Source organism: Neodiprion pinetum, chromosome 5 (assembly GCF_021155775.2).
Source record: "Neodiprion pinetum isolate iyNeoPine1 chromosome 5, iyNeoPine1.2, whole genome shotgun sequence".
Taxonomy (NCBI): domain Eukaryota; kingdom Metazoa; phylum Arthropoda; class Insecta; order Hymenoptera; family Diprionidae; genus Neodiprion; species Neodiprion pinetum.
In genome coordinates this window covers 7698457-7706009 of record NC_060236.1, presented here as the reverse complement: position 1 = coordinate 7706009, position 7553 = coordinate 7698457, and positions in this window count along the sequence as shown.

Sequence of the window (7553 nt, the reverse complement as noted above, 5' to 3'; positions counted from 1 at the left end):
AGATTCTCAGCTTCTCACAGTGTTCTTGAGCTTCAAAGCCTGGCGAAGTGTGTTTATGAATGAACCTGTGTTACGTCTGGGATATCATCGTCGGATTGACAGACGAGCTTTCGAGTTCTAAGTAGCTACGGATGAGAGGGGGCGGAATGTTTTCTCAGCGTTCTCGAGTTTCGACACTGGTAAATTCGAATACACGCCGGGCGTACGGGGTTCAAGAAATTCTATACCAACATGAGCCCCAAAGCCTCGCTCTCTCGAATATCAATTCCTCGTTAATAACTGCGTCAAACATGCTTTGTCACGAGCAATCTTCACTCAAGATTAATTCCTGACAGCGTTTTAATCGCCCAAAAGTAATTAGGTCGTAAAATTTCAAACGCTTTTCAGAGCTTTCACTCAACGCCGGCTTTCACCCTTGTTCCGTACACACGTAACGCCTACCTTTTTTTCTTCACTACGGACTCCAAAAATCAAAGGTACAGTATTTCGGATAATGTCAAATTAGCCGCCATCATTCATTCATCGACGGTTGATTTCAGCACTGCCAATATATTCCGTATAACTTGCTCTTCGGGAGAACGCTTTCACGGTAGAGAAACACCCTCGGAGGTTCGAGAACATGCACCAAAGGATCTATCCATGTCTCGGCCAGACCCCATGGAAATTTGGCTTTACTTGGCTGGGTGAAATTCGCGCAGCTCGCGAAGCATGGCACCGGAAGTCGAGGTGTGATTCCTGGGTGCGCTAGTTTCCACTCTTCGTTGAAATTGTCTTGAAAGTTTCCTTATACCGCATAGTAGACGGAAGCTGGTCTACCGAGGTATTCTACTGCGACGTCCGCTCGCCGTCTCCTTCTCTCCTCGTGCCCATCCAACACCTAATAATTCCTGATATTAGGTTTCCGCGGGTGGCATATTATATCACGTCTAATGACGCTGGCAACGGATCGACTCCACCGCGCCTCGAACTTCCTCTTGGAACATAATTCTCGGAGGATAGTTCTAACCCGTCTCCTCCGTTCACAAGTTCCACTTTTTCCACCTTGTAGAAATTTGCACACACGTCAAGTGCTTCGGTTCTACATCTTATTCCAGGACCAAGTATATAGAATTGATCAATGTACCGCCGTTAGATCGATGGAGCAATTCTCTGCACTTATAAACTTTGCAAAAAAAAAATTATGTTAGTAGTGGTAGTATACGAAGTGGAGACTATCGTTCAAACTGTCAAATCCCGAGCAGTTATATTGGAGAATACTTCAATGCCATATCCAGCTGCCGCCTAAAACTTGCAAACTTTCACTGGGGATTTAATTTTTCACACACCTACCTGCAGGCGAGTATTACTCATCGGGCATAGACACGTAGAGGAGATTGATCCTATTACAAATTCACACCGCGGTGGAGATTTATCGAACGATCAATTCCAGGGATCAAACGGCAATTGAGTGATCGAAAATTGAAGATGATTCATCCTGGTCCTCGAACCCTTCTAAAATGTTGAGTACATGAGGGTTTCCTTTCCGGCCATTTTTCTCCCTCAAATTTTCACCACCGTCTCATCCATGAGCGAATCACGTAGCTGGTAAACCGGCGTCACGCAGTCGGGTTGCCCCGTAACAAGGTCGACTCGGTGCTGCAGGGTCAACCCTGGGGTGACTCTGCTTAACTTTGCACAACCCCCATTTAGGAATAAATGGGAGTAGAGTACTTGATACTACATGTGTACGTACAAGCCCAGACGAAGGTTGTATCCATTACCCGACGTAAACATTTAGATTATATGTATTCAGCTCTCCTAGGCAAAGTCACCGAGAGTAGGTAAGCCCTAGGCCAGGGGTGGGCAGCTGGCGCGGTTAGTGTCAGCCCCGAGTTCGTGACGTGGGTACACGGAAAAATGTAAAGTCGAATAATTCCCTGAATAAGGAATTTCAAATTTCTGGAAACAATCAACCGCACCTTTCTACTCGAACAAAAAAATAGAGGACCTTCTCTTGGCCAAGGTAACAAGCTTAATGGGCTTCTCGAATTTCGAACTTGTCAACCCCTGCCCTAGACCTATGTACACACGGTTTACCTTTTAGCTCGGGGTTCAAGAGTGCGTTTATACTGTACTGCATATTAATTCTAATGGGCTTAAAGAGGCCAGGAGTGGGGGCTGGAAGACATGACCGACTTGACGCGGTGTGACGTTAGGTGACAGGGTTAATTCTCTCTCACGTTTAACTCAACCCGCGGACTAAGATCCTCGAGATTCCGAGGCTTCTGGTAACGATGATTATGCTGTAGTCAATGGTATAATCATCAGTCGGGAGAGATGACAGCACCTCGATTCCAGTTACGGGTTTCTGCTGCTGTGAAGTGAGCATATTTCGGAATATCGGGAAAGTACAAATCCAATTGTGTTTATCCATGCCAGTGGAATGCGGAAAATCACAACATTTCGAGAGCTTCGAGCGGTGAGTGACCATTTCCCAATGTGCTTTCGCATGACTCGACCTGAATCCAGAAAACTCTTTGGACCAAGTGGACGCCGCGTACCGACTTCAGGATCTAAAGTGCGTCGTACCAAAATTCTATACCACAGTAAAGTTCTCCGCCCACCGAAAAGTCAGGATAAAATTTTCATGGTGTATGCTCATGAACGGTAATGAAGCTACATTGAACCCGTGAATTACAACCTCCTTACTCTTCATGCTGTTCATTTTCTGCAGGGATGTTGCTCTTCTCTCAGCTTCTTAGCCGCGAGGCTTTGGGATAAACAAACACCATTACATTGACGCGTCAAGGACCCCAGGACGCACGGTAAAGCCGGAAAACTGTTAAAATGGGGGTTCGGTGAATTCAACTTGGGAAAAAACAAGTACATAAGAAGAAAGAATATGTCGGTGCAATGATGGCTAGATCCGAGATATTTCCGCACGCACCTGATCCATCGACAATAGTGGCGCGCACCCGAACTACATCGATGTTCAGAAACCGATAAAAGCCGATGGAATACGTACTGTGGCTCAGAACACAATTGGAGCTCGAGTTGTTCACGTCTCGACTCTGTAACACCAGGGGCTCTGAGTCAGCACGTTATCAAGCTATTAGCTGGGCCACCTCTTTGTTCCTTTCAATAAGTACTTTACTCCCTTACGAACGCAAACGCTGTTATCATATGGATCCCTTGCGATCCCCTCACTTCAGGTGCCGGTAAATACATTGAGTCTAATTATCAGTCTCATCAGCCGCACATCCCAAACGGGTGTCTTGAAATCTTTGCATGCGAAATTTCTGGCGGCAGACTGTAAAGGCCAAGAGCCAAAAGTGCTTAAACAATACCGTAGCGGCGAGGGATGATGGTAACCGCTACGATAATTCCTTTGTGTGGTCTTGAGGTCGGCGGGAGAGGTTGTTGTTTAGCATTTTTCGAAAGGTATTAAAGACAGTCTATATTTTGAAGAGCTTTCACCCGGACTCGGATGTTTGGGTTTGATTTCATTACGTGAAAGCGAGATGAGCACCGTGAGATGTCCTTCAGGTTTCGGGGCTTTTCGCCATCTCGCGATCAAGCGTCATTGTTCGCAGTCTTTCGAACGAAAGAGAGAAAAGGGACCTTTCCGAATAACCCAGGGATGCCGAGATGAGTCCACGCGTTACGTAATGACACCTCATCAGAACGCAACGCTGAAATGTTCGGCTTTAGTTACTCGGCGTCGCGTCGCTGGTATCACGCCTCATAACTCAGGGGTGCTTTGTCAAATTGAAGGTGTCATTGTATAGTCCTTGGATAAACAGGTTCATCCTCTGCCGACGCTTTTTCTCCCTGTGCTTGAGATGGATATTTCACGTCGTTAGAACGCTAACGAAATAGGAATTTGGTAATTTCCCTCTTCGTACGAAGAGCTTCGGTACACGCGTCGATTGCGTTTTTGTGCGGTTGGATCGTTCAGCGATGGTCTACTCAAATTTCGCAAACAGGGCACAATTTTTCCGCCTCAGTTTTTATACACCAGGGGAAAAAAGATAGAATTCCATTTTCAAAACGCAGCTTGGATTGCGCACGTCTTTCCATTATCCCTCGGATATATTCGGCGAATGTCTCGGCTTATAAACGAAATGCCCGAAACTCGTTCACTCGGATGGCTAAGCGGTTACGGAGAGGAAAAGAATGGGCCGTCCGAGAAGAGGAACGAAGATTTGCATGCGAAATGGCAACACGCGCTCCACGGGAGTGGCTACACCGTAAATTTTGAACCTTCTCGTGTGCCTGCACCATATGCGCATATACACTCGGCACATAGGCAATAAATACTGCAAGTGAAAAGGAGGTGCCGTCTGATTCCGGTAACCGGGCAGACACACGAGTTCCAAGTCTTTCTGCCATTCACCCAGCGACACTTTACCCCGTCGATATTCCTCCGACCGGAAATCGTCCAGACACGTCAGACTATTCGTGAGGGGCTTAAACCAGACGTCTTCCAGTAGCAGTAACGTCATGGGAATGCTTGTAACGCTCGGGAAATATCCGTTAAAGCAACGTCACTCGTCTCCGTGGCTGTCGTGCACAGTGCAGGAAGACTGAGCTCTCTTTGAAGAAATTTCAGCTGGTACCTACGTATACACGCAAGAAAATGTCTTTTCGCGGATATGCTCGGGTGATTTGATCCCCGAGTTGTCGTGCAAGTCGACGCTGATGGATCCGCGTTCCCTGCAGATGCACGCGACCCTTTCATATTTCTTCTCCTTTCGCCGATAGTCGATATTGCACCAATTCGCCGTTCCACCGTTTATACACCCCCTCCTCTTTCGCAGTTTATCATATTTCCTTTAGTCTCGGCCTGCATCTGCCATGTTGACGTCCTCGGTAATGGAGTTTCGTCGAAAAAATCATAGTTATGAGTGTGTTCCGAGCCTACCTGCCCGCCTCGCTTTCATCATCTTTCGTTATCGCGAGTTGAAGGTACCTACCTACGAGAACGGTACAGGGAGCAAAGGTTGACGCTGATGGATCTCTCCCGTTGAAGCAAATATAACCGACCGCACAGTTTTTCAATTCATTTTTCTTTTCATCCAGGCGTTCCCGCGCCAGCACCGGAAAATCTCCAGAGGGTTTAACCCTGCCGGAAATGCACACCAGGCACTCCTCTATCGGCTGTCTTTACCCGCCGTTGGAATATAAAGCGACTTCGTCGTTATTGATCGACGTATTTTATATTTCTCCCGTCACATTTCTGTCCTATCCTCCGATAAAGCTTACACTAATAAACCTGTGTGCACTTTAAAAAGTACCTCATGCACGCGTCACACCCGTGCATTGTGCTCAGCGGGCAAAGCGAAACTCTCGACGCTCATGGATTCCTTTGTCTTGCGTTCATCCCTCCTGTTCGCCCCGCACTTTCTGCCATGAGAAATGGAAATGGTACTCTCAACATCGATCGACGAGAAAGGTTCCTCGTGCCGAAACTTTGCACGCGTTGAGTTGTACTTGGTTTTGGCATTAGGCTTACGCTCTGAGCTCTGGAATGTTAAGACGGAATAGTCGAAGAGAGGATTTTCGACGCCAACGATGTCACGGCGATAGAAGGAGTCTAGTTCGTCAAGCTACTTGAACCTCTTATATTATACTCCTGGTTTTCACCCATTATCGCGGCGTCTGTAGTCATTATACGCGTAACGCGAGTGGATGAAATTCACACACGAGACACGCGTGAGAAGGATAACAATTTTAGAGTCCACGCGTGGCTGCAGGATTTGCCTCTTCAACTTTACCCGAGTGAGATGAACCTCGGCGCGGATTCTGGACTCTGGGAAATCTGGCTGGTATTTGGGTACATTCATGTACGTGATATGTATTTATGAAGAGTATATACCTTCTGGGATCAGGGAGAAACAGTAGAAAGCGAGAAAGAGATACTCCGGTGATCTCTTGAGGGCGCAGCAATAGGCGGAGATTCCTCTCTCAGGACCGACGCTAATTAAGCCTCCCGCCACCCACTCATCCCCTTTTGGATGGGCTCTACCGTTTCTCTCGAGCTAATTTCTCACGTCCAAGCCACCCTGGAATTGGTAATTTTAAAGAAAAGTCATGATTAATTGCGTGGTTGTACTTTTGCACGTGGCTTTCTTCGCTAAGCACCCTCGATAATGTATTTAAAATGGTAACTTTATTTGTAACTTTTCCACAGGCTTGGTCCGATTTGCTTTCAATTATTCCCGTTGTAAGCTAGATAAATTTAATTGAGAAATCCATGTTCGTTACGAATCGACTAACTATTAACGAGTCGGAGAGAATTTCTTTCAACCACGCGCAGTGGACAGTATCATAAAATTTCGGATTCGTGTACTCGGTCCGATTTTATTCACGCAGACTGCCGTTAAATGACTGGCAAAATCAATGTGATTGCCGATCATTGGGACCGAATAGCGTACGTCTAAAAGCGACGTGATTCTTGGAGAAAGTGAAAACGCGCGACAGCGGTTCAAGTTTACATTTTGTGGATCCAAACCGGCGTTACGGATCCCTGATAAATTAGCAAACTGCGGCAATCAACTGTGGAGAGTTTGGCAAACTTCTTGAAAAGTGAATCCCAACACGCTCGAAAGTTCAAATTCCAATCTCTCCAACGAAAAGTATAAAGTGGGAGCAGGTATACATACATACCGTATTTACTCAATCTATAAATGTAATACAATCAAGAGTCCTTTCGGATCGTAAATGCCTAGGTAAAATTTGAACGAACAAGCCGTGGGTAAAATCATTCATATATATCAGCGGTATGGGTATAAAGTGGTAAAAGGCTTTGCTACGTCGAAAGATAAGCGAACCGTTTATAAAGAATACATATTCGATAAAAGTTTAGTGCTTCGGTAGGTTTAACTCGGACGTCCTATTCCTCTGTAAGTATTACCTACGCAACCCACACAACCGCGTGGCGGTATAAAGTAATTTGATGTTTATGTATAAAGAGAGGAGAGAATCGCTGCAGCTTTGATCGGTTCGTTTTTTTTTTTTTTTTAGTTTTATACAAGTATAGAATAATACAAACATACATTATACACCCGGGCGAATTCCGCTTCGACGATTTTACGGACTCCGACTTTCCAGCCGTATTTCAAAGCTTCGCGCGATGATGGTATTATAACGTGTGCTTTGTTCCACCGTTTCAGGGTGGCATGATAATGCCCGTGTTTTTCTTCCCCCTCCCTGCTAGCGCTCCTTTCCGCCGGCGGTATTAAATCGGGCAAGACAACAGCTGGATGCTGCGGGATTTTCCAGCGGGGATAGTGAAAAGCGTCGCGTCAGTGAGTCTGCGCGAAGCATATTCTTGTTCGCCCGAGCTCCCAAATCACTCGATGAATCGTTCCGCAATTTACGCCTGAATAAACCCTCGGCACGGTTCTATGTATCCTTAGAATTTCCCAGGATACCGGGGGTCGCCTCGGGTTACGCCCAGCCCCGTATACACCTTGCACAAAGGGTATATCCTCGTCGTCGAGGAAAACGCGACCCGCTGCGTTATACCGATTCTGATCCGACCGACCCTTTCGGAAATTATTGTTTTCAAC